At 36.1% G+C, this 26,386-nt stretch overlaps 1 protein-coding gene across 12 annotated transcripts in view; it reads left to right on the forward strand.

Moving 5' to 3' along the window:
* LOC131684306 (TLD domain-containing protein 2) overlaps positions 1-26,386 on the forward strand; it is a 688,368-nt gene that overhangs the window by 282,138 nt on the left and 379,844 nt on the right. The window lies entirely within an intron of this gene.

A 26,386-nucleotide genomic window follows, 5' to 3' on the forward strand; every position in this document is an offset into this window, starting at 1 on the left:
GGCTGGGTTAGTGGTTTAGCCGACGATGTTGAAAACTACGTGATGGTTTGGATGGTTGATGACTGTTAGCAGCAGAAGTAAAGGTAGAGTACCATGGAATGCCGTTTGCAGACAGTACAGTCTGAGACGTAGTGATTTGACCTTAAACCGTAAGTGGCGTGTTTTTTTTGTAGTGATAAACACAGTAGCGTTAAATCTCCCCCAAACCAAAATTAATTGGTTTGAACAAAAATAATTGATGCTGACTAATTTAATAAAATATTGATCAGAATCATTTTTGGAAGTTAATTTTAAGATCCTATTGTTTTAAGTATCTTGAGAACTTTTGGGAAATTGTGGGAATAGGATCTTGTAACTGATCTCTTAGCCGAGATCCTATTTGTCAGATTATTTCAATATCAAAAGAAATAACTGCCTGAATTGAAGGGATATTCAGAAATATGGATTAGGGATAATTTTTCGAATGGGACGCTAAGTTTGAATAGGTTGATTGTCTATAAAGCATAGACTTGCTCCCCGAAAAATTGCATACATTTCAATATTTGCTGAAAATATATTTTATTGAAAATGCGTAGAGTTGAGACCAAAACTCTATGATGAAAAATGACGTTTTCTGTTTGTTTCTAGTCGGTCAGAATCGAGTTTTGAGCATTTGATATGTGTGTATTATCAATTAGATGAATAACCTCTGAGCAGGATTGGAATTGAAAAACCAATCAAAATATTTCAAGTTAGTGGCTGTCAATATTTGAACTCAGCACTTGCATAATGGAATGGTGCAATAAAATTATAGAGATTTATACTTGAAATTGTGGAGAGAGGTAGGATGCGATTGGTCGAGCACATCGCATCGTATCACGATTACAGTTGAGAGCACACGGAAGAAGTTCCTTTAAGTCTCATATGAAACTGATTTCATCTCTCTTTATTTGGGTGTCTTTTATATCATCTACGAGCCAGAAATCGTAATTTCCGTCATATGCTGTTATGCATTCAAAATATACATAGTAAAGCCTTCTGCCTTGACCAACCCTATCAGCATTGAGCTTGCTGTAGCTTGTGTGACAAGTATTTTTCATTTTGATATTATTATTCTTTTGTATTATTTTTATTTTGATTATAGAGGTTTTAACCTTGGGGCCATTTGCCTCTTTTCAGGTTAGAGAAATCTCTTTTGGAAAAATTTCTAAACCTATTGAGTTCTTGTCGACCAGTCTCACGAACACCAATGCAGCTTACTGGTTGAAAACAATCCCATTTGCTTTTGCCGTCTTGCTTTATTATTTTCCACCAGCTAGTGAAGTAGTATTTGTGTCATGTGACGTGTACGTACACGAGCCGTAGAAAAGTCTATTTGCGGAGTTGGGAATCGAACCCAGGTGAGCTGCGTACAAGGCAATCGATTTACCAACTACGCTATGCCCGTTTCCTGGGTGACAAGTACTGGTTGCAAATCAGTTATTGATCGGAACTAGCTGAAATTATCCAGAGAATCAATGGATGATAATGCCTGGGAATAACAAGTCATCATTCATTGTTCAACTCCTGGCTATCCTAAGTTGTTTATTGATCAATACTGACGCCGGCCAGGCCCGAACGCAGCAGGAAAGGGAAGACATGTTAGTCCGACGTTTGCTATTGCTATAGACCGCTTATACTATTGCGCGCTCCACAAGTGTTAGCTGTAGGGTAAAAGGGTATAATACGCCCCACCGGGGCTAAATGCCCCTCTTCGATTCTCAGGATTCCTGAATTATCTAATAAGTAAAAATGACTGATAACAGTATCGTTTCATGAAAATGAAATGTTGCAAAACAACAATATACACAAAAGTTTCAAAAGAGCTACTTTTATGTAAGCTTCCACTTTTTCCAACCAATTAGAAACAACCAATTAGAAATAGTTACATTACATTACAACCATTAGAAATAGTCGGATTCATTACAACCAATTAGAAATAGTCGGATTCGATAGAACTATTTCAAGTAGCTTACTAGAATGTTATAGTTACTATCATAGTTTATAGCTTGGCTTAAAACTATTTGTGTGTGTAGAATTATTCATGTATTCACAATAGCTCATCACCGGTCAAAACGCCCCACCCATTGTTGTGGGGCATACTCACCGATTGCTGTGGGGCGTACCATCCTCTTGTTGTGGGGCATATTACACTTTCACCGGGGGCATTTTGCCCTGGGTGAAAGAAAAAACTAGAATTTAGGCATCTTTGAAAAATGTTTCATTGTACTTGTATCAGGATGTTTTTAATAAGAAATGAAACGGGTACTAATTTCTAACTAATATAACAATAAATTAGAGTAGTTGGTGAGAAGATCGTAGTGTCGAATGGTGAAATATAGCTATTTTTGCTTAAGGGGGGCGTATTAGACCTGTTTACCCTATTTCTTTCGTTTTTGCTTTTCTAGCTGTTCACGGGATGGAAGTAGATTGGACTAAAAATGTTATTGGACTTTGTTAACAGCTCGTCCGATGTATATCTTACTTTAAAAATTCGAAAAAGTTTGTTTGTATGACAAGTCGTTCCAAAAGTTTGCAAGGTTTTCCTGACATTGGTTCAACTTTTCGTAGAGCTTTCTAAGACTTTGGAGAACTTAGCTGGAGTTTAGTGCCTGGAACTAATTTAAGATTCAAAGCTTATCCCCAACATAATTAATAATTTCATTGAAGTTCCCTTGACACTCCCTTAAGTTTGTTAGACTTCACATAATTCCTTGAATTTTTTTGGATACTGTTAGGACTATCTAGGATTTTTTTCCGATTTCCCAATGGTTCCTGAATTTGATTAAATATATCTGAAGTTCGTAGAAGTCGCTAAAGTTTCCTTGTGTTTCGGAGCAATTTTCAGAAGTTAGATGAAATCTGTATAAAGTTCTCAGGATCAATTGGCTGCTATGAAATTGGTTGGCTTCTTAAAACCTCATCAATGCAATAATAGTCTTTCCCTCAATATTGTAGAACTTTCTTGAGTTTCGTGGAAATTAGCTGAAGGGTGTTGGATCTCTCTGAAAATTATTAATTCTCTGAACTTGGCAGAACTTTCGTGAATCTGTTTTTGAAAAAAAAAAGCGGAGAAATTTTCTTATATTTGTAAAATTAAGATTTTTTCAGGTCCCCTGTTAGGGCTTCTATCAAATTCCTAGAATCTATTACTCTGTAGTATTTGAATTTTGTTGGTTGACTTTTGTGAAACTTTTCGGACTTTCGTGGTAATTAGCTTAGGAGTTTTATATCTCTTGCAGATCGTAGAAATTCTAAAGTTCCTTAAAATCCTTTGAAGTTAGCAGAACTTTCCTGGAGCGCGTATGACGACTTTTCGGTGAATGAGAGAATAATTCTGACGCATGTATAACTATAGTGCAGTGCGAATGCCGATGCGATACCAGTTATGTTTGGATTAATGTTGTGTTATAAAGCTATGTTCAGCAGATAACCTGAAAGAGTTCGACTTCAGGGCAGACTCCACACTTGCTGACTGTGTGCAATCGTGAATGATGTCCCTTCGACGGGCGTTCGACAAGTTGGATGACTTGCGACCCAAGATCGCGCAAGTTGGAAATTTAAATAGATTCGTTCAACATTCGGAACACCCGGATTGTTTAGTTACGATGATAATAATTACCTGAGCTGCGTTGTAATACATACAGATTCATAAATTTCCTTAATTTATAAAATTTTTCTTAAAGTTTGTAGGAATTCCTTGAAATTCTTAAAATTTCACGCTAATATTTTTCGACTTCTCATAACTCCGTTGGATATTTCGAAAGCTCTAGAGCGAATGAAGATTTTTTTAAATATCCCTCAAGATCACAGAACTATCTGGAATTTGATTCAACATGCTACAAATTTTCTTAAAATCAGAGAAACTACTAGAAGTCGGTCTCTGAGTCTTGATCACATTTTCAGAAATTTATAAGATTTGTAGGCGTCCTTGCAAGTCGTAGAATAAAAGTTCTTAAAATTCATAGATTTTCTCTGAATACTGTGGTACATTACTAAGATTTGTGGAAATTGACCAAAACGCTCTGAATATATTATAATTTTCTCCGAGTTTTCTTTCTAAAATTCATAGTTCTTAAAAATCCCAGATATTAGTAGCACTTTCATGAACTTCTTTTTTCTTCTCTAAAGTACGTATGCCTTTCCGAAAGTTTTAATAAATCTTCTGATATGTTAAGTATTTTCATGGGTCTTACCAAAAATTCTTAGAATTCAGCGGAAGTGAACAGAACTTTAGCGAAGTTCGTTGAATCATTGAAATTTGAGCATTATTACTGAATGTATTAAAAGTTTTCCGAACTCATAAAAGCCCAACAGTTCTGATTTGGTTTGAGATCCAGCGCGGCGATGTGCAGCGGGACGAAATGAAAAAGCCGGATATTCCCCGATGAGTTATACATGTATCGATAGGGTATATATTGCTAAACCAAAATATAATAAGTTAAGTTACTACTACCTGCTACTCTGCAAATGGTAGCCCCTTAAAGTTGGCATAAAAACAAAACTTCTTTTCAAACTTCTTCAACTTTCCAAAACATTGTATAAAATACATAAAAATGCTATAGCAAAAACTCCTTTTAAGGGGGTATTTCGATATGTACTGCTGTTTCACTCTATTATTTATTAGTTATTTTTATCTATGTTTTCTCTTCAATCATAATTTGTCACCACTATATCAAAGTACTCAAAAAAAGGAAGCTTGCCAAGGACATCGAAGTACTGTAACCAAAAGTTTCATCAGACATTGATCTATGTCAGGTTTTTCTGGTTTCGGCCCGCAGTTTCTGATTAGTTCGGTTTAGTATACATATCTCTTCTCCCAGTATTGCATTAATGATTTTGAGAGCGCAAATTTCACCACATTCACAAATGAGCGACCGAAAATAAAAGTCGCAAGGATAGAACGTGCTTCTTAAAACCCGTTTCAAATATATTAGAATATAAAAACCGGATATAAACTTCAAGCATAAAAAACGGACTGGGACATTACTTTGTAAGAGTCGAATAAAAAAACCTTCAGCAAAAAAAACCGGAAAAAAATATATCCGATTCTTACAAAGTAAGAATTTTTAAGCGCTTTTTTATGCTGAAGGATCTCTGTCCGATTTTTATGCTTGAAGTTTATTTCCGATTTTTATATTCTAATATATTTGAAACGGGTTTTGCGAAGCATGTTCTATCTTTGCGACTTTTATTTTCGGTGGCTCAAATCATCTGCCAGACTACATATTTTTTGATGAATTTCGTGACATTTAGCACCTTTCGAAAACGCTCCACAGTGGTAAACCCAAACTTGGTTGCAAAATATTCCTATCTAATGAACGAATGGTTTACCGAAAAATAGAAGGAAAATGATGAAAAAAGACGTTTTACGTTCTCCTCCAGTACAGTTTTTCTGATCATTTGAATATTTTTTGGATTATCAATTATTAAAGGACCATCTTTTGGGGATTGGCAGTTAGGAAAAATTTAAGAAAAAAGTCAAATACGTGGATATTTATGTTGTATATGTGAGTATTGGATTGAATGGCGCAACTAGATTTTGTACACAAAGTGTAGTTTACAAGTTATGCACTTAAGTCAACAAAATCGTCGACTTTAGCAGTTTCAGATCTTCAAAGAACTTTCACAGCACATTTTTTGGAAAAAAATATTTTACTGATCAATACTGTTAGAAGCAAAGTTTTCAGAGACTTGGTGCCTTCAGTAAAGTTGTTGAGAAGAATACTTGAAACAACTTTTTTGAAGACAAGAAAGCTCCATGTATGCAGACAATGGAAAAACAAAATATTAAACAATGTTTACGAAATTTTCTTCACTTTATTTGTATATTTTCGAACAATTCTTCGATACTCATTTTCAATAAAACTTTTATATTTTAAGTTTCAGAAACTTCAATGTTCCTTTACCGAGGACTCTTAGTCTGCGTTGTATCAATGCACTGAATTCGTAGAGCAGATACTATGATGTTTCACTTTCAGATCCGTAGACGCGGCAAGTATCGTTTGTAAGCTTACCAATTTTCTTAACATAATATTTACTCGGACGGTGTCCGGTAAGTAGTCCTGTGATGATGCATAGGACGAATTTCGCGCCAACTTGAACAAAAATGTTGGCTGCATCCACTCAGATTTTAATGAAACTTTCTGTACATGAAGAATTTGTCACAAAAAACCACTTTGCACACTTGGTTTTTTCCAAAAATGATCTAAACTGTCTTTTGAAAAGGGTCAAACTTTTTCTACCAATTTTTTTCAAATGGCTATGGTCTAAAAATGACAAATCCTATAAAAATATAGTAGGAGTGATTTTTACAAATTTAGTTAAATTTTCGAATAAAAATATTGAAAAAATTCTTTATCGACTTCTGCACTGAAAAAATCGATTTTAAAGATTTACATTTACCTTCAATTTGGATGAAATGGATGTTCCAAAATAGGTAATTATGTTCTCTACCTACCGTCAAAAATTCAAGTTGGGCACTTTTAAGGAAAAAAAGTTAGTTGAAACAAACTTTTCCTTGTCCATACCGATTTTTTTCAGTGCATTTTTATCGCAAACCAAAGTAATGAAAGTCATAATCATCCCAGAATCCAATTTCCCAACTGCTAGTTGCTTGATACATGCAAAAAGTCTCAGTAACGAATTTGGTATAGCATCTCGGACTGGACTGGAACGAGGCCGAAGGGAGATCTGGTACTAGAGCACTTAGCGCACGACCAGACAACATGTTTAATATCGCGATAATAGCCACCACAAGCGTAGATACCGCTCTCCACGACCCCAATACGCCAGAGATGGGCATTCTGCGTATAATGATTGTACATGACCCGAGATATTACCCGAATGAATTCATGACCATCATTCATTCTCTTGGACCAAGGTTTGTTCATACCTTTGATATTCCTGAACTTCCATCGCTCCCCGAAATTTGCGAATTTTCGATCGTCCTCTGAGAAGAAATATTTTAAAACTCGGTGAAGCTACGCGATCTTTCATAAATATCACCTTCTAATGCCTACATGTCCATCTTCTCATTATCATTCTAATCCAAGTGCCGCCTTCTCATTATCATTACTATGATTTTTCAGATAAAGTACTCAAAAACTCCCATGTTTTCTCCAGGAAATCCTATGAGTACTTTTCATGCTCCATCAAACAGAGAGCCTCCTGTAACGAACCATCACTTTTGTGGGGAGAATGTTGGCAGCACAGCTTCTTTTGTGATTGCACTCACCATTACTGTCATAATAATTAGCATAAAAGCGATGCATAGCTGTCATCATATGATGAACGTTCCGTGTTTTCCAATCACAAGTTGAATCGAATACACAACGTAGGTCCTAGCCGCAAGACGAAACGTTGTTTCTCTGATGATTCGTCCGTTATTCCGTCGACGACCTGGTGTCAATAATCGCGTTTTTCAGCTGTCATCAAACTTTTCACTTGCATTTGTAGCATTGCGTATATTGGGAAAAAAATCGGGCGATCCGACGTTCAAAAGTCCCTTTCGCGTAGCAATCTCTGCCCACCACGAAGTAGGAGACTGTTCACGGTTGTTCGCGTCGGGTACTCGTTTCGTCTGACCTTTAATCGTATTGCAAATGCATTGTGTAAAACCTGGGGGAAAATGTAGGAACTGAAATATAGGGACTTGGGGTTTTTGATGTCCCATGTGGACATTCCTGCTAGTTTCCAAGATTACCGAGACCAGGAACCACTTACTTCGGTTTTGTAACAGCACCTTTCAAGGGACACTCTCAGGTCTTTATGAGGAAGCTTAGGAGATAAAACTGATTTTCCTCTTTCGGAAATTTATAGGCACATTAGAAAATGTTCCCACAATGGGATGGTCACACTCTCTTTCTTTAGTGTACAGGGAAACGCATAAATTGGTCGTCGTTGGTGGCGTAGCGCTCTTTTGCATTTCTTATCGTAGCGTTCCTTAAAATAATGTTTTATTTTGTCCCCACAATTTATATGCGGGATATGTCGAGAGATCATGCGGAGCCTCTCAACAGTAGAAAAACTTTTCATGATTCTCGCCGCATTTTCCACAGCCTGCCTTATTTCTACAATAAGTCGCTGTAGGCCAATTGTTTGCAAGGACAGCAGTTCATGCCACGCGGCACAAAAAAGGCAAACAGGTAGACTAGCCCGGTCCAAAAGATCAAAGTTTGGAAGAGCAGATTCGGCGAAAGGTTCGAAATGAGGCTGATGGAAAATAAGTCTTGCAAATGATTTTGACCCATCTGTGAAGAAAATTACTGAACAACATGGGAAGAACAACGTTACTGAAGACACTAAGTCTTTAAATATTAGTTTTAAAAAATAGTTCTCTAAATTAACTTTTAGGGGGATTAATCACAAAAGTTAATTTTTAAAGAAGATGTGCTGTATTACCCCAAGTAACCAATAAGGATTATAACGTAGCCTAATATCTGTTTTAGATCTGCATTAAGGGCGGTTTGAATGGGGCGTTAAGCCCTATATATTCGGATATAATGATGGTATCATGCCAGAAAAGTCGAAATATTATGCTGCTGTCTTCATTACTACTGCTATTATATAGCACCAATGCGTAAATGTCAAATTTGGAAGCCTGGTATCAGCAATACACATGCTATTAGAAAGCTTAAATTGGCTGTCATTTCCGTAATGTGTGTACAACGCTTTCTTATTTTTCCTTCTCGGTATGATGAACAAAACGGAGAAATATTAACATTCTGTTTAGAATCGTAATTGACTCCCTTCTAATGTATTGTAATGACTATGTTAACTTGAAAGGAAGTTGGTTCTCAAACGATCTTTACTTTTAGCAAGTATCGAATAGAAGTACCTTGTTCCGCCCTTTACGGTAAGTGCACTACTTTTGCTGTATAGGCTGTATTGCATATGCTCGAATGCAAAGAAATATGTCAGATATAACATTATATTTGCTTTATAATAGCACTAAAAGCTTATGTAAAGCGTGCATGCTTTAAAGGTCCTTTCAGCATGTATGCTTCATATTAGCTGTATTTATGCATTTATGATGCTAGTATAGAGCTTGATTGTATTGTAAATACTAAAATGGGTCTTTATTTCATCATTCATGCAAAAGTATAGCCAATATTGTGTAATGTTTAATGCTTATTCTTACTTGTGATGTTATAAAATATCTTCGAAGACACTATTTTTAAGATTATTAATTTTGGTTTCGGAATCTTTCAGTTTTTAGTAATTGTCATTCATGTCATCAAAATTAATTAAATTATGCACTAGATTTCAAGCTCTTTCCGAAGCCAAAACCTGTTACGTGATTAGCCGTGAACTATTCGTTCAGACCGTGAGAAAAAATTCACCCCACCGGATAGTTCAATCAAAGTCAAAATTCTCTTCACGAACGTTTTTACCATTTTCAGCACTAATTACCAATTGTCGACGCTAATTGGACGAGAATTTGCAAAACCCAGCAGTTCCAACGGTGACGCAAATATTTCTAATTTAAATTTCCACGCACAATAGAGTCTAATTTTGTGGTGCACCAAACCTAATGCCGCCAACAACAGTGGTGATATTATGAAACCAAACGCTTGCATGCAACCCGCCGGCTACGAGTTGGTATATATGGCAAAATATTTGCAATAAAACCCATTGATTCAGTCATATTCCTTCCGGCAACACCGCCATTAGCTGATGCGGGCAGCGCGCGAGCAACCCACTGATTCGCCATCCACAAGCCCCCACAAACAAGACCACAATCGCTCGGACTGCGCTTGTTGGCAGGTAACCTGAGCTTCTGTCACGCATTTCACAGTCCAGGTAAATGTATATACTAACTGACAGATTCGACATAGAAATCCACCTTTTTGTCCAACCGCATTTCTCATCTGTTTCGCTAGCCGCCGCCTGACCGGCTGATGAGTTTGCACAGATGGCCTCCCAGCAGCGGATCGAAGCCCCCCAGCGAATGGCCAATATGACTTTCAATCGTGCCCCATGTGCCCCATTATTCACACGCATACACGAAACGTCTCTTCGCCTTTTCAATTGGTATTGGTGGTATCCGATGATTTCTGGCACACCTCTCTTTCAGTATCTACTACCACGTGTTTGCGCATTCGATTAGTTCGCAACATGACTGTTGCACGCACCGCCGCACTGCACCTCAGCGGTTACCATGCTGTCAGAAGGGGAAAGGTAGCTGCGCGCGGGGTGTCAATGATCTACGATATCCGACTATGGGATGGTCAAACCATCGCCGATTGACGTGGTTTAGTGTTTAGATTGCGCATTCGACTGTGCAGCCAGCCAGCCGACCAACCAGCCAACATCCTCTTTGTCGCGTGATACCAGTTCTGCAAACAGGTTGAAATCATATGCGCCTTCGGTCCCCGATCATGGTAAAAGTTGCACCAGTGCAGTGGCACGCAGAAACGTGACTCGTTCACGAGTTCACTGCTGTGAGCGCGATCATCATCGCACAGTCGCGGTGACCGCAGTGTAGGTTACCAATAGCATAGCGGTGACCCGCTTCGTGGTGAATAAGCCGGCGATGGATGATTCGTTTGAACGCGCATGGATAAGCATAACGAACGATCAAAGCGCTTGTCTGTTCGGTTGATGGCTGTTCTGAAAAAAAACTTGTGTGGGACTGGTTTTTTCTTTTGAAAAAGATGCCTGAAAGCTACTCAAGCAATCAACTTAATTGCGGTATGATCTATGGCTGTGATGCGTACGAAGATCAGTTTGACAGCGATGTAATCCAAATTTTGAAGATGGCGACCGGCGGTGTAAAAAGTACAAATATGAATAGAAATATTGCCGAATAATAAACAGAGCTTTGTTCAATGTTTCGGATGCTCTCCAACGTCATTGGTTTTTTACTGCTTGATGGGTAAATCGAGTTGCCACACAGAAACTGTGTTTAATTTTTCATGTACTCAGGTTAAGCTGCTGAGATTCTTTATCACATTTCGTGATCATACATACTTGCTGCCTCCTGTGAGTTATGTTAATAATCCGGTTTAATACTATATCCATTTTTTCGTTGATTTTCGTATCCAACCAATCCCATTCTTGTATTTCTCATCAATTTAGTTTGCAGGAATTTATTTATCAATTTGCTACACAGTCTAGTGACAAATGTAGAAAAGTGAAGTGATCTGACATCCTGATTGCCTTGATTGTTGTGACCTTGTTGATAGTAAAGCGATCATAGTTGTTCGTTGTTGTTATGACTAGATGTGTTGGCCGCAAACCTTGGTGGACTAGTGAGCGTAGATTAATTCTAAACCTGCTAAGCAAGACCCGTAATCACTTTTTTCAGTTCCAGAGCTGATAGTGACAACTATGTATTTCGCTTAGTCAAAAAACTACAAGAATTTTCTCTTATAAACCTTTGGAACAAACTGCTAACCAACTGGAAAAATTACTCGTCGTCGTTCTGAACCCTAATCAGAAATACAAAATAAAAAGGACACCCAGCAAACACAATTACAGACACAGCGAATCTATTCTCTAACTTTTTAAAAGGTGATTTTCGTACGAGCATTACGTCCAAGAAGATTTCATCATGAGCCATCATACAACGTGAAAGGAAAGCATTGAAAGAGTATAATAGTTGAGATGCATTCAACGGACCGAGCGTTGACGGATTGCATCCATTATTCATAAAGAGCGACGCCTTAGAACTAGTAATATCAATAAGGAATATTTTCAACCACTTTGAATGTACAGTAACTTCCATTTGGAAAACTACTAAGATAGAATAAAAGCTTCCATAGAACAAGACGCATCAATTAAGTCGGAAGCTATCGCGAAAAATCGATATTATGCTGTCTCATTACAGGGATTGAAGCTTTCGTATATCGCTTCCTTTATTATTATACCAAACCATTATTCACTGTGTTTCATCGAATACAGAATAACTACGACAAATCGTTGTAGAATCACGGAGCCAGGTGGAATTAATATACATAGACTCAGGGCCGGCGGAACACTTTTTTCCCGAGTGGGTAGTAAGATTCGGAGTGATTTCTCCCCGTACTGACGAAAATTCAGCTATGGAGTGTGTAAGTGAAAATTAAAATTCCCTGATAATATCTAGTGGCTATTTGGAACAGGGCTACATGTCTGACGGCTCAGCGAAAATGTGTTTGTTGAATACAAATACTACAAATGTGCCACAGCTAAGTACCAATTACTCCATTCTTTTAAATTTAGTAGCATTAATTTTCCGTTCCCGGTTATAAAACCTTCCTTTCGCGGGTACTGAAGCCCGCATTATAGTGTTGACTAATGGGATGGTAGTGGAGGTCGTTTTGAATATTTTTCCGTTGGCAAAAATAATGCCGATAAGTCTCATTTTCGATGCTAATTATATCTAATAAAACCGGCCCCTAGATGGTCTACTTCCGGATCAAAGACAAGCCATTTAACATCATCGATATATCGCGTAATCTAACTAAACAACACTCGACCGTGTACGAAAAAGTATTTTGTCTACGTACCCGCCCGGGAAGTAGAGATTGATGGTGTAGAGAAGGGCCTTAATTGCGAAATAAGGAGTGCTCCTTCCCGATCCCTGTGCTTCAGTCAGTGAAAATTCTGGTATGCAAGCAATTGCGTTCAGCAAAAATCGAGGAGTAAAAGAAAACTTATTTTCCATCAGCTTCATTTCAAGCCTTTCGCCGGATTTGTTCTTCTAAAATTTGTTCTTTTGAATAGGGCTCGTCTATTTGTTCGCCTTTTTGTGCTGCGGGGCATGGACTGCCGTCGTTGCAAACAACGAGCCCATTGTAGAAATAATGCACGGTGTGGAAAATGTCGCTTGTTTAATCCGAATCATAGACAAAGATTTATTGATATTGTTTCCATACAGATTGCACCTTAGCTAGTTCTAGAAGACTTCAACTCCCTCGCTATGCCATGGGGTTGTCTTCATTCTGATAACTGATCTATCTTACTGCGTGATATTCGCGACAATTTCTATATGACCATCTTGAATACAGTGGAAATGAAACGAATGCCTACCAGCGCCGCCAAGCACGTTAGATTTATTCATTAGTGTGCTCATTTATCGAAAGAGCAACGCGTCCACTATATCCGAAACAATCGAATCAAAATAAGAAATTCTTCTGGTACAAGTGTTCAACGTTTTGACTGCCTGGTTTCTTTACACTGCGTTTAATGGTCAGACGAAACGAATATTCGGCGCTAAAGACAGTGGACGGTTTTCCACTCCGTTATTATCAGAGTGTGCTCAGAATTATATGCGAAAATGGTCCTATGAGGACTTTTTGAACGTCGGATTTTTTCGAATACTCGCGACGTTAGAAACGCAAATAAAAAAAACTGGATTAAAACTGAAAAACGTGTTTAATCCACCTAACAGTGTGATGAGACATTTCTTATAACTCTTATCACTCTCTTCGGATATTATATCGATTAAGAACATTTAGAACTTGATGCTTCGCGATGTTTTTGATAACACATACTACATGGGATAGTGGCAGGACTCAGAGAATCGCTCAAATCAGCATAGAACAACATCAGTGCTAGAAATCTCAAACCAAATCAATGGGAAAGCGAAAAAATGGCCCATAAAATAGACATACCAACGAATTATTGTTAATGCTATGTTAATAAAATATCTATATTATTCTATTTTTTTTTTTGAATCGATTTGAAGTTTATATTTTACTCAAATTTCCAACGCGACTGAGAACTAAGAAATCAACGCTTTTTCTTGAAAAGGGCGATACTAACAGTAATACCATTCAAAAAAAATCAACAGTGAATATTTCCAGACTTGGTTTTATTTCATATTTAAGAACTATTGTGTTTTTTGACATCCTAGATTGCATGATTCAGTGATCGAAACCCAAAACTTCATAAAGTATTTGAAATTATCAAATTAAAATTTGTTTTTGCTATTGAAATTTACAAAATGATAGTATCGCCCCTTTGGCGATTGTTTACTTTTTCGGTCCCACCTATCAGCATTGAAGTATCGTTCTTACGTTTTTTTTACAATAACTACCGTTCTACACCACCGATTTCGTCCGGGTTTTTTTTCAATAGCGATCATTGTTACTATTTACAGCTGGTATCAGCTTGATAATCCTAAAAAAATACGAAAATGACAGTTTCGCTTCTAAACTGCTAGCAAAAAAAGTATCGCCCTGTTTGTTTGCATGGAGCGTGGAGGGCGAAACTTTAAATAAACAAACAAAAATACACTTTCGCCCGTTGTATTTTTTGCTGTAGTTTAAGAAAGCAATATCGTAGAATCAAATTTTTTAGGTTAATTTGTTGCATTTCAAAGCCCTCATTCGCATGTAAGAAAAAAGCCCTATGTTTACATTTGTAAGTATCGCCTTTTTCACAAAAAAGCGTTGAAATGAAATCGCAGCTCCTGATATCACGCTATCTCTGAAGTACATGCGTGCATAGTTTCAAATTTTACTTCGACATCGACTTTTTCTAAAGGTGACTTCCCAGTAGTATTGTTGATTTGAATTATTATCGCTAATCCCAATGCCAATGAACAAATAAAAACCTCATGAAAACGAACCGTTTGGGAAAATCATCATCATTACTGGAATTTTCATTTTCACGAAACTTTTCGATAACCTTCCGTCACTTGCGTTAATGCACTGGGTGCACAGTAGGGTAACAGGAAAAAATGACCCCTATCGGCCCACCTCTGCGTCGATTCCTAGTCCCACCAGGAGTACTTGCACCAAATTTGAAGCAAATCGGACAAGTCTAACTACCGGACCAACGGGCCTGAAATTTGTATGGGAATTTTCAACAATTTACATGGAGAAAACCCACCAGCATGCATTTTCGCCGCTAGGTGGCACTGTATGCATCGTATTATCACTGTAAGTGAAAATAAGAAGGATAATTGAATTGTCTACAACTTAGTCCAAGACTGCAAGTAAATCCGACTTTGTTAAAAGAAGTTATTAAACTTTTAACGAAGTGATGTCTGAGTCAGTTTTGCATGGGGCCTAATAGTGCATGGTTGTGTATCAGTACTCGATTCACACGAACTAAACATTTTTGTGAAATAATCGTTAGGTTTAGCTCAATGGTATTTTCAGAAGAATTATAGTAAATAATACGAGTCATGCTGTGATTAGAAAATTTTAGTTCCACCTGTTACCGCATAGAGGGCGCCAACACTAACTTTTCAACGGAGAAAGATATAAATTTGGTGTCTTCTACAAAGTTATAGAACAGGCATTTTTCAGTATTTCTTCTGAACATCTTGATACTCTATCTCTCTTCTATGAAAAGTTAGTAGTGGCGCCCTCTATGCGGTCACAGGTGGAACTAAAATTTTCTAACCAAAACATAACTCGTATTATTTACTATAATTCTTGTAAACATACTATTCGGCTAAATCTAACCATTATTTCACAAAAATATATAGTTCGCGGGACTCGAGTACTGATACACAACCATGCACTGCTAGGCCCCATGCAAAACTGACTCAGACATCACTTCGTTAAAAGTTTAATAACTTCTTTTAACATAGCCGGATTTACTAGCAGTCTTCGACAAAGTTGTAGATAATTAAAATATCTTTCTTATTTTCACTTACAGTGATAATACGATGTATACAGTGCCACCTAGCGGCGAAAATACGAGCTAGTGTCTTCTCTATGTAAATTGTTGAAAAATCCAATATAAACTTCAGGCATGTTGGTCCGGTAGTTAGACTTGTCCGATTTGCTTCAAATTTGGTACAAGTACTCCTGGTGGGACTAGGAATCGACTCAGGGGTGAGTTTTCAAAAATTCATCATTTTTCTGGGCAGTCTAGTGCACAGTGCTCTAAAAATCTAGCGAAATCGTCTTAGGGCACCAGCGGGTCTGTAAAGAATACTAAAAATTAATTTCTATTCCATAATTTTCGGTTCAGCAATTCGAGAGATCGTGCTCACCGCAAGCCATGAAAAATAGACTACGTTGTGAAGCGATGGTCACTATTTATTAAAAAATCACGGTTAAATAAAAAATAAAACTATTAAAAAATTTCAAATAGTTTATAATTTTCACAAACTTATTAGGAAAAATTGTTTAATAAGCTTTCGTAATATTGTGTAGGAAAAAAGCTGAAAATTTGAAAATAAATCTGAGGATTATGATTGATTACAGAACTCTGGAATTTTCTATTGGAATGTTTTCAGGCAGGAATTTGATATTGATGCTATTAGACAACTGTGAAATCAAGACCAATAGATCAGTTACATATCAGGACCCCATTCCGACAATTTATCAAAAGTCCTCATGATGTTTACAACAACAGGTTATCAATCTACGGATCAGATAATGTTATTGTAATATTGAATTAAATCAGTTTGCATCAATAAATTTTCAACTCCAATCCAATTTTTTTTGGTGTGGTGGGGGGGGGGGGGGGGGCTGTATGGCGTTAAACCCCAAAACCTTCTCTTGGCTACGCCGTTGCTTGGAGTTATTTATTTCGCTTTTTATTTTCCGAAAGGTTTCAGATCGATCCGATGGTCATAAGTTAGAAAAATTGCAGTCAGAAGGTTCGCACAAATGAACATTTTTGCACTGATAAGTTATCAAGTTCCTTCCAGACAACTTGGAAGTGTTCGGTGATTATTTCTAGCGGTTGTAGATAGAAAAATGAAATGCAAAATTCGATTTATCGAAATAATGTTTGGCTTATTTCAATGGATTATTACTATATTGAACAATAAATAGGCGACGAAGAGTAATCCTCAAACAACAAGCCATAACTTTTAAAGTATTCAAAATAGATATTTGAAGTCTTCAGTAAAGTTATTCGCAAAAGTAAGAGCTACAAATTTGCTGAAGGCATCATTTCGTTATAATCACTTCCAAGAAAATTTGTGAAAATATCTCACTCATAGGGGGATTAATCAGCAAAAGCACAATACCAAAAGAAAGAGCATATTACCTCCATTAAATTCTCCGAAGATACTATTGACCTAAAATAAGCCGTTTTGGCGTTAATAATAGATTACATGTTTTTAGTCATATTTCTGGCAATGGGAAATGATAAAAATCTTTCGTCCGCATTTAATGTTAAATATCCCTTTTAATAATAGTCCGATTTCAAAAATCTATAGCTTGTTCGAAAGGTATTCGTTGAAGCTGTCTAAAAACATATAAATTGTTCATCTATATTGTCAATTCCGGCAGATAATTTAAAAAAACTGCAAAAAACGCCATTTTTACGCATTCAAACATTCATATCTTAAAAACTAAACATCAGAATCAAAAACAAATTAATAGCGTTCATACTGTTTTTTAGTTCTTTCATTTAAAATTGGTTTGGATAAGATCGGTTCAGCCATTGCTGAGAAACACGAATGAGAATTTGTCCGTTACATACACACACACACACAGACACACACACACACACACACAGACATTGTCCCAAATCGTCGAGCTGAGTCGATTGGTATATAAGACTCGGCCCTCCGGGCCTCGGAAAAAATCTTGAAAGTTTGAGCGAATTCTATACATTTCTTTTATAAGAAATGTAAAACGTGGTTATTGGCACTGGTTCGTCAACGGATTAACGAGAGAAACAATATTTCGTCCGGCAGCTGGGCCCTACGCTGTGTACTCGATTCGGTCTTTAATCGGAATACATGGAACTAAGAATCTTTTATCGGCGACAACAGTATTCCACGCAGATTCACATTCAAACGATAGACGTTTCGCGATCAAAATATAATAATGTAAATAAACGTAATATTTGTTCTTCAAATACACAAATTTATCTGACAGCAAAGATACTCGCGCTAAGCATTCTCCACAGAAAACTTATGGTTTTATACAACCACACAGAAAAAAATATTTTGTAATTTTAAATTTATTTTCATGCACATATTTGGAGCATGAATATAAATGTAAAATTAAGTTCCACCACAAATACACACGACTTGTCGTGCTTTCTTCAAGGAATTTTATTATAATTTTACACCTGGATTGAAAATTACAGTTTCTTTAAACGAAAAACCGATGCACTTCAATGTATTTTTACTCGAATACTGTTGTAAAATGAATGACATGTAATATTACATGAATGAAAGTGTAAAATTGTATGCTGTTTGATGCTCCAATTGCTTTTAACGTAATTTTCAATCAAATTTTTGATTCAATCTTTGTTTGTTTACATTCGCCTTGATTTACATGTCGTTTAAATTTCATTATTTTTTGGTGTGCATGTCCACATCGTTACAGTAGGCGCTTCGATCGATGGACACTTTGGCATTGGAAGGAAATATTTGTGAAAGGTCGCACAGCTTCAAATTTTTTTTTAGTTTTTCATGTCAGAGGACGCTCGAAAATTGGCAAATTTCGTGGGATAATGGAAGTTTAGGAATCCCAAAGGCATCAACCACCCTTGGTTAAAAAGGAAAGATGAAGGTCTTGACTTCTTTCGGGTGGCAATCATTATACGTTGAATGCGCATCTCCAGCGTATTGGGGTGGTGGAGAGTGTTATTTGCGCTTGCGATGAAAGCTATCGCGACATTAAACATGTTGTCGGGTCGTGCGCCTAGTATTCTATACACCAAAAAAATCGGAATTTTACCGTTGAGGTGATTTCAAACTTGATACAATTTAACAAATCGTAATTGACGAAACGACGAAATATAACCGTGTTTTGTTTAATTTTACATGAAAGATGAACTTTCTAGGCGCAGTGCCATAAAATTACACTCCTCCACATTTTAAACAAACGTCATATGTGGAATAAAATTACGTGACTCGCAAAATTCAACATGTAAAATTTAACATGTAAAATCAAACGTAAAGCTATGTAATTCTTGAAGCTCGTATATGTCATGGTCAGGAGACGTAAATTTACACGATTTTTTATGTGTGTAGCGCCAGATCTCCGGTAAACGAATTCCTTCTATCTGGTTCTAGTCCGAGATGTGCTGGCTACCCTCCAAATTTATTTATATCTTCTCTTTTGGTTGACTTGCTAAACAGCTACCTGCAAATGTGATCCCAAGAGTTCCCAGCGGATCCAAGTAGGCCAGTCGGTGATCCGGTTCATGAAGTCCTGATAGTGATCTTCCGTTTGCTACAAAGCTACAAGTTTAATTGCTTTTTATCCCTGTTATTTTTGTCCGCCCTTTCCTCGCTTTCTCTGCTACTGATGTTGGAATCAACAATCTTTTGCTTTCCTTATAAAAAGTCTACTGATTGTCTAGTTATTGTTTCCCTCTGTTCCAATTTTTAATCAAATGATTGTTAATGTTTAAACATTACAAATTGTATATATTGTCCTTCAAAATATTTCTAACTGCATCCCATAGTCTGAATAAAATTGTTTTAATATTATTTGTCTATCGATCAGAAATCCTTGTATTAAGGTGTAGATGTATCAAAATGTATACCCATGAGTATAAATATAAAAAATCATTCGAAATTTCAAGCAAATCCCAATTATCCCACATTCCCAAAAAAAAATTTAAAGCAAAAACATTTGTATCTGAATAAAAATATGCAATTGTTTTACATCGAGGATTTCCAACGCAAGAATTTTGTGTTCAAGACACATACGTCATTAAACTTAGGTGTTGGTTTGTTCCAAACTTTCAAGTGGGTAATTCCCCCCTCGGTAATATTCGAGTGGGTTGTACTACCCATACTACCCACGCATTCCGCCGGCCCTGCATAGACTTTGCGAAAGCTTTGGAATTGTTGATAGATTGACAAACTTATGCGCATGCGTTTCTCGAATCACATACACAGAAAAAAATATTTTGTAATTTTAAGTTTATTTTCATGCACATATTTGGTGCATGAATATAAATGTAAAATTAAGTTCCACCAAAAATCCACACGACTTGTCGTGTTTTCTTCGACGAACTTTTTTATAATTCTACACGTGGATTGAAAATTACAGTTTCTTCAAACGGAAAACCAATGCACTTCAATGTATTTTTTACACGCTTATTGCTGTAAAATGAATGACATGTAATATTACACGAATGAAAGTGTAAAATTGTATGCTTTTTGATGCTCCAATTGAGTGCATTGATTTTAACGTAATTTTCCATCAAAGTTTTGATTCAATCGTTGTATGTTTACATTCGTATTGATTTACATGTCGTTTAAATTTCATTATTTTTTGTGTGTAGTTGAATGGTTGAAGTCATGCCTTACTGACCGTAACGCATTCGTTCAAGTTTCTCAGGCAACTCTTACATCTTGCAACGTTACCTTTCCTTGAGGCGGTGTTCTCGGAACCTCTTATCTTCATTATATTTAAAAATGATCTAAGGTACCGTTTGTCATCCGGAAATATTTTTTGAGAGCGTCCTAACATTTTTCCGAAGTCATTGCAACTATCATCGACTATGAAGCTTTACATAATTATATTGACCAGCTATTCAATAACTCTCAAAACGGCACCCGGGTCTTCCAGGCCCGTAGGCTATCGTTTTCTTAGTTACAAAACGTTATGCATGCAGTAAGAACTTGAGCATGAAAATTCCATTAACTGATGTTAAAATTCATTGAAAAAGTAAGATATTACGGAAATATCACATGCTTCATAGATTCGTATAAACTTTTTACATGCACAAAAAGGCAAGGGGGCCTAGCAGGCCCGCTAGGTATTTCTACATCAACTGTGCATACTGGTGATGCAAATAATATTTTTGGCACGTATGATTGCATCCAAAAATCAATTTTAATAGATTCATTTCAGTTTTTACAACTATTTCCTAAGATTTGACGAACTTATCTTCGATTAAGTCCGTATGTTTATAACCTCTAATATTAATATTAAAATAGTTTTTCCGTATGTTTATAACCTCTAATATTAAACAACATGAATGGTGAGCTCAGAAAAAATTCCATGTCAATCAGTTATAAAAGTTTGTTGATGGTTCTTGCATGACCTGAAAAGACCGTAAGGAGATAAAAAGGTAAACAAAATCCATGTTTTAAACTTTTTGTCTGGAACCACATTTTTCCATCGTAGTCTAATTTAAATTTGATGATATTGCTTGAAAATTTGAGATGAACATGGATTAATTCTTATTTTTAATTGTGAAGTAATAAAAAACAAATAACTTGTAACGTGACAAATCAAAAATTAGCAAAAGTTTTGTGGACCACACCAGCAGCTTGCATACAATGTCTAAACTACCTTTTTTCTTACTACTTTGAGTCCACTTTTTGAAACTGTATTGTGAAAACCTCAAAGTTTTATTCATTTTTAAAAAACACAGTTGATCTTATGTAACATGACAGATGTTTTCTGTTATAAAACAATTCCATGAAGTTTGATTCAATTTCGTCAAAAATGGTTGACCATGTTCGATTCTGATGAAACTTTTTGCATTTTATCTTTATGGGAGACTAAGTATTTTGCATTGCTGAACAAACAATTTTTATTCAAGAGTAATAATTAAAAAGGGCGCATGAGATCTTGAATGCACTACTTTCAACATATATTGTTCGAAAATCTCCATTTGTACAACAAAACTATATGATAGCAAGTTCTAGGGAATTAATTCTCCTTTAACGAAAAGAATTCGTTATTTTGATCGTTTCATTCATTTTTTATTCGTTTCCATCGCTTTATTCATTGTATTCAATTTGTTCATTTCATTAACTACATTCATTTTAGTAATACAGTGAAGACTCGTTTTACCAGTCTCTTGGTGAATTTTAGGCTGATAAAACGGAAACATTGATAAAATCGGGACATATATTTTTTCTCTTTTTAAGAAACCGAAGCTCTTAAAATATTCTTCTTTGGTCCCTAGACATTCCTGATTCTGTAGCTTAAACTTCCCTTAAGGGGGTGTGACGCTTAAAAAAATTGATATCCCTGTGTGAACTTGAAAGAAAAAATTCAATTCATGCCCTTTGTGATGAATGAAATTTTTGGTTCGTTTCCCTCGTCATTCGTTCTCCCGACGCAGCGCATTCAAGTTCGGACATGTTCTGTTTCAGAAGCAAAATTAATTTTGTTTTTATGGTAGCTCTGCAAGGGATCATTGAGCAAAAGTGTACCAGATATAGATTACGCAGTTAATTTATGCTCGAAAATGTAGGAAATGCCTGCCTTCAAACTGTCCACATAATAACAAATGAATGCTTTAGTTGGTGAATGAATTTGTATTTCTTCTGCACTCATGCACTCTGCAAGAAAAGTTTAGTCAGTTTGAAAATGAATGAATGAGGGAGGCGTTGAATCTGAAAATCGGTTTCGGTAAATACAAGCAGAAATAGGTAGCTGATTTTGAAATTTCGTAGCACTGGTGACGGTGCAAAATTTAAAAAAAAAAATATTTTTTGTTGCATTTTTCGGATCTCTAGGATGAGAAAAATATGCTCAAGAAAGGATTTACTCGAATTCAACTTGGTTCGTCCGCTAGAGCCAAATATCAATTTTCATATGAAGCTGATAAAATCGGATCAAAAAGCTGATAAAATCGGGGGCTGATAAAATCAGGTCTTCACTGTAATAATTTTTGTTCTCTTCCTTATTTTAATCGCTCGATTCATTTTTTTCAAAAAATTAATTTTTTATTATTTCCTTTCATTATTTTAATCGTTCTATTATTTTTTTTCTTTTCATTCATTTTAATAATTTTATTCATTTTATTTCATTTATTCAATACATTAATTCTATACATTCTATTAAATTTATTCATTTTATTTATCTTAATTTTAATTCTTTTTAATTTTTAATCATTATAATCGTTTTTCTTCATTTTGTTCATTCTATTCCTTTAATTAATTTTATTCATTATATTCAATTTATACACTTTTTCCATTTTATCCATTTTCTTTATTTGATTCTCTTTATTCATTTTATTTATTTTATTCATTATATTCATTTTATTAATTTCATTAATTTTATTTATTTTATTTATTTTATTCATTTTATCCATGTTATGCATTTTATTAATTTTATTCATATAATTCATTTTATTCAGTTTATCCATTTTATTAATTTTATTCATTTGATGCATTTGATTCATTTAATCCGTTTGATCCATTTTATCCATTTTATTCGTTTTATTCAATTTATCCATTTTATTTATTTTATTCATTTTTGTTAATTTTATTCATTTTAATCATTTTATTCATTTTCTTTATTTTTTTCCTTTTATTCGTTTCATTATATTCATTATATTTAATATATTCACTTCCTTCATTTTAATAATTTTGTTCAGTTTGCCTGGAGTTCCTCAGGGCAGTCATCTAGGACCTTTCAGATTTTTGCTATAAACCAAAGGTTGAGTCGTGATTTCATTCATAGATTCCAAAATCTATGACATTAACATTATTCATTGTCCGACTCTTTGACGTGAACTGATTCATGATTTATTAAATTTCTATTTTCTCAAACTATTTTACGAAACCCGGAATACTATTCTTGAATTCTGTCAATCCTCGTGAGCTATTCAGAATTCAATATGGATTACCGTAAAACTGTTTACAAAATCACGAAGCATTATAAACACGTGAACTGGTTCATGATTCCAAGCGTATTAGCTACAACTCACCATTCGTGGTCGTGAAATAGTTCACAAAATAATGAAAAATTATTCATGTACAGTGAAGACCCGTTTTTATCAGACCCTTGATGAATTTTAGACTGATAAAACGAGGACATTGATAAAATCGGAATATATATTTTTCTTTCTTTTTAAAAAACCGAGGGTTTTAAAATATTCTTTAGTCACTAGATATAGCCTCATAACCTTCCCTGACAGTGCAAAATTTAAAAAAAAATCTTTTTTGCGAATTTCGAATCTCTAACATAAGAAAACCAAATATCAATTTTCATATGAAGCTGATAAAATCGGGTTAAAAGCTGATAAATCGGGTCATTCACTGTATTCATAGTACATTATTCACGATCTTGCATGCTTGTGATATTCAGAGCATATCCCTAATCATTCAATTGCATGTAACTCCGCACATGGTCATGCAATTTCCACGTGAATAGGTTAAAAGGGGTGGAGGGGGGGGGGGGGGTTATGGTTAAAGGTTTCAGCGTGAAAAAAACCTTTTTTACGATTTTTTTAGAACTTTGCGTGAAGCGAATTGATCAATTTTTTTGTATATATCATTTCAATAACATGCTGTAATTTTTCTATGCAAAAAAATCGACAAACGGCTCGGTAACGAAGCTTTTGGTAGACATCTCTGGAAAAACATGATTTGCAGTTGTTACCTGCCGTTCCAAAACGACTTAACCGATTTCTTTCAAACTTTGCATGCACATTATATGTTAAAAATACCTATCCCCTATGTTAAGTTTTACTCATTTTAAATAAAAATTACTATATTTCCGAAAAAAGTTTTTAAATGGCAGGTAACTCCGCAAATCATGTTTTTTTTTCCAGAGACGTTGTACAAAAAGCTCCGTCACCGAGTCGTTTGTCGATATTTTTGCATAGAAAAATTACAGCATGTTATTGAAACGATACACTATAATGTATAAAAGTTTTGATAAATTTGCTTCGCGCGAAGTTCGCACAAAACGTGTTTGTTTTTCACGCCGAAACCATTACCCCCCTTAAGTATACGGTTCAGATATGCGGGCGTAGGGACTTTACGATCGTGTGGGAATGAGCATGTATTTGTTCGCGCTTGAGACCGCATTCATCAGAATATAAGTGCAGTGGCATTCACTAAATCATCGGAGCGTTTATGTGTTTTTGAAGTCTTGGGCGCAGTTGTGCGTTGATGATCGTGATTGCATATTCGCCTTTGTGCATCACGGTGGGAGGCTCGAGCACCTGTATGTTAACGTGTTCGATCGCGTGGGCATCTGGATGTGGCGTGTGATAGCGTGTATGCAACTTCGTGTGCATAATCTCGATTTTGTAACCGTGTGGCCACAGAGTAGAGACTTCCCGGCGTGACCGATTCATGATAGCGCGAACACGGGAGATTGTGAGTTCACGTTTGAAACTGCGTTTGTAAATTTGTAAGCGCTAAAACCTTTTACTTTATCACCAGGGTATTCTCAAGTCTACGAGATCGCGGGCGCAGGTGTGCGTGGATGATCGCGAAGGGCTCAAGCGTTTGTATGTGCGCGTGTATGAATTCGATTTCACAACCGTGTGGTCATTTGCATATTCGCGTGTGTTCTCTTCTCGCGAACCGTGAATATGAGACCTAATTTTCAGTGCGTGGCTCAGTTGCTAGAAGAGAGTGATTCCCCCGTATTACTAGAGTTCTCAGTTATGTCGCCATGTAGCATATTGTCTGGTGGATATGAGCATTATTTGATTGGTCTAACGGAATGCATGGGCCTAAGTTGCTAGGATCGAGGGTAGAATTCTCTGCATGTGATTGATTCATAACCGCGCAAACACGGACACTTGTAGATTCACGTTTGAGACAGCGTTTGTGGATTTAAAAGTGCTAGTGGTTCTTTTTTTCACCGGTGTGTTATCATGTTTGGGAGATTGCGGGTGTATGCCATGCGTGGATGATCACGAAGGGCTGTCAAAGATCATTTGGTATATTCTCATCTTCGGGAGTCTTGGCATGGGACACTCCGAGTTTAAAATTATCCCTAACCAGGACTCATCGCCAAGCCCAGGGCACCTCCAGAGAAAACTTGGCCCTAAACCCACCTTGTGAATTACATCACGCATGGCATAAGTGGGTAATATAGATCGTCAACTTGAGTACTAAATTTGATAACAATGTAGCTTAACTAAAGAAAAAGTAGTCGTAGCCAAAGTTTCTATGTGATATAATCACTGTAATACTGCTTTAGTGGAAAGGCCCCCGGACCACGTCAAGGTACAGTATAATGCCGAAGGCGAAATCGTAGCCTTTTTGTTCAGGAATTAATGAAAAACGATTTCTATTTTTTATAGTTTTTTATAGTTTTTATAGTTTACAGTTTATTACTAAAATTGTATTACTCGGGCGAAACTAAATTTGCTTATTAATCACTCATAAACTTCTTTGGCCAAAATTTCACTATGCTATGTTTCTCTTCGAGAAAAATTTTGGTATAAACCATTTTTTCTCCATTAAGAAGGAAATTGTTTAAAACCATCTTCGCGCGTTAAGAACACAAAACCTGTAACCAAATCAGATATGGAATATGCGTATCAACTACGTCTCATCAGAATCCTAGCTGAATCGGTTATCAAGATCAGGCCCGTAGCCAGGGTTTTGTTTCGGGAGGGGCTTAAAACTTGCTGCATAAATATGATTATTCTGGTAATTTGAGATAGTCAACGGAATGTACTTTTGAAAAGTTCTTAGTGAAAACAGTTCCAAAACTAAGGCAATAGACAATATGTTATCTGATACAGGGAAGGCTATAGTACATTGACGAATTATTGCCTTTGA

Source organism: Topomyia yanbarensis, chromosome 2 (assembly GCF_030247195.1).
Source record: "Topomyia yanbarensis strain Yona2022 chromosome 2, ASM3024719v1, whole genome shotgun sequence".
NCBI lineage: Eukaryota > Metazoa > Arthropoda > Insecta > Diptera > Culicidae > Topomyia > Topomyia yanbarensis.